Below are 2,500 nucleotides of genomic sequence, written 5' to 3'. Positions count from 1 at the left end.
AGGCGAAAAGGCGCCAGGGCGCCCAGGCGGAAAAGAGGCGCCCAGGCGGAATGGCGCCAGGGCGCCCAGGCGGAAAAGAGGCGCCCAGGCGAAAAAGAGGCGCCCAGGCGGAAAAGAGGCGCCCTGGCGTAGGCGCCCAGGCGCCAAAAGAGGCGCCAGGCGAAAAGGCGCCAGGGCGCCCAGGCGGAAAAGAGGCGCCCAGGCGGAATGGCGCCAGGGCGCCCAGGCGGAAAAGAGGCGCCCAGGCGAAAAAGAGGCGCCCAGGCGGAAAGGCGCCAGGGCGCCCAGGCGGAAAAGAGGCGCCCTGGCGTAGGCGCCCATGCGCCAAAAGAGGCACCCAGGCGAAAAGGCGCCAGGGCGCCCAGGCGGAAAAGAGGCGCCCAGGCGGAATGGCGCCAGGGCACCCAGGCGGAAAAGAGGCGCCCAGGCGGAAAAGAGGCGCCCTGGCGTAGGCGCCCAGGCGCCAAAAGAGGCGCCAGGCGAAAAGGCGCCAGGGCCCCCAGGCGGAAAAGAGGCGCCCAGGCGAAAAAGAGGCGCCCTGGCGGAAAAGAGGCGCCCTGGCGTAGGCACCCAGGCGCCAAAAGAGGCACCCAGGCGAAAAGGCGCCAGGGCGCCCAGGCGGAAAAGAGGCGCCCAGGCGGAATGGCGCCAGGGCACCCAGGCGGAAAAGAGGCGCCCAGGCGAAAAAGAGGCGCCCAGGCGGAAAAGAGGCGCCCTGGCGTAGGCGCCCAGGCGCCAAAAGTGGCGCCCAGGCGAAAAGGCGCCAGGGCGCCCAGGCGAAGAGGCGCCAGGGCGCCCAGGTGGGAAAGAGGCGCCCAGGCGAAAAGGCGCCAGGGCGCCCAGGCAGAAAAGAGGCGCCCAGGCGAAAAAGAGGCGCCCAGGCAGAAAGGCGCCATGGCGCCCAGGCGGAAAAGAGGCGCCCTGGCCAGGCGGAAAAGAGGCGCCCAGGCGGAAAAGAGGTGCCCAGGCGAAAAAGAGTCGCCCAGGCCGAAAGGCGCCATGGCGCCCAGGCGGAAAAGAGGCGCCCACGCGAAAAGGCGCCAGGGCGCCAAGGCGGAAAACAGGCGCCCAGGCGGAAAGGTGCCAGGGCGCCCAGGCGGAAAAGAGGCGCCCAGGCGCGTGGGGGGCAAGGCGCCAGGCGCCAGGCACGCGCGGAGGCAAGGCGCCAGGCGCAAGGCGCCACGCGCGCGCGCGCGTGGGGGGCGAGGCGCCAGGCGCCAGGCGCCGGGCGCGCGTGGGGGGCAAGGCGCCAGGCGCCGGGCGCGCGCGCGTGGGGCGCCAGGCGCCTGGCGGGTGGGCGCCCCCAGGAAGGGGTGCTGGCGCGCGATGGGGTTGCGCCCGTACGGACCGTGTGACAGTACAGACACTTTGGCGAAACCTCCTGCCCGAAGCGATTTTAGGCGTTCGGCTAGGTAGGTGACCCGGTTTTTTTCGCGTTTCTCGGCCGCTAGCCCCTTTTTTCGCGTTTTCGTGCGCGCGCCCCTCTTGACCTCGCACGCGCGCCGCGCGTCGCGTCCTTGTCCTTGTCCGCGTCCGCGTTCGCGCGTGTCGGCGATCACGGGCCCCGTGCATGGCTCGTCTCTGTGGACCATCGCCCCGCTCTTGTCCCTCTTTCGTGTTTGTGTGGCGCCCCGCCCCGTGCACCATTGCCGGCTGGCAGCAAGGTGCCTAGCCCCCCTTGCCGCCAGGCCTGTCCACCCCAAGGTGCTAAAGCCGCCAGGCACCCGTGCCGCCGAACCGTGCGTCCGTAAGCCGCTGCACGTGCGGCGGCCGGCCATGCCCGTGCTATTGACCCTGTGTGACAGTACAGACACTTTGGCGAAACCTCCTGGCCGACGGGGTTTTTGCGCCCACCTAGGTAGGGCGACCCCTTTTTTTTCGTGTCGCCTGTCCGTGTGTCCCTTTTTCGCCTTTTTCGGGTTCGTGTTTTCGTGTGCCGCCAAAAGCAAGCCCTGCGCTCGTCCCGTCCCGCTTGACCCGTGCATCCGCCGGTGCTGGCCTGCAAAATGCCTGTGAGCGACGCACGTGACCAGCAGCCCAGGCGAGTGTGCACGGGTGGCAGGCGAAACGGGCGTGCGTGTCGCCAGTGTGTATGTCCCTTTTTCGCCTTTTTCGGGTTCGTGTTTTCGTGTGCCGCCAAAAGCAAGCCCTGCGCTCGTCCCGTCCCGCTTGACCCGTGCATCCGCCGGTGCTGGCCTGCAAAATGCCTATGAGCGACGCATGTGACCAGCAGCCCAGGCGAGTGTGCATGGGTGGCAGGCGAAACGGGCGCGCGTGTCGCCAGTGCGTATGTCCCTTTTTCGGGTTCGTGTTTTCGTGTGCCACCAAAAGCAAGCCTTGCGCTCGTCCCGTCCCGCTTGACCCGTGCATCCGCCGGTGCTGGCCTGCAAAATGCCTGTGAGCGACGCATGTGACCAGCTGCCCAGGCGAGTGTGCACGGGTGGCAGGCGAAACGGGCGTGTCGCCAGTGCGTATGTCCCTTTTTTGCCTTTTTCGGGTT

The sequence above is a fragment of the Aristolochia californica genome, unplaced genomic scaffold, assembly GCF_029961685.1.
Source record: "Aristolochia californica isolate CCGP_79_NKW_82.1479 unplaced genomic scaffold, dmAriCali1.0.hap1 SCAF_36, whole genome shotgun sequence".
NCBI classification, from domain to species: Eukaryota; Viridiplantae; Streptophyta; class Magnoliopsida; order Piperales; family Aristolochiaceae; genus Aristolochia; species Aristolochia californica.
The sequence above is the reverse complement of the archived record's forward strand: the minus strand, read 5'-3'. Positions refer to the sequence as shown.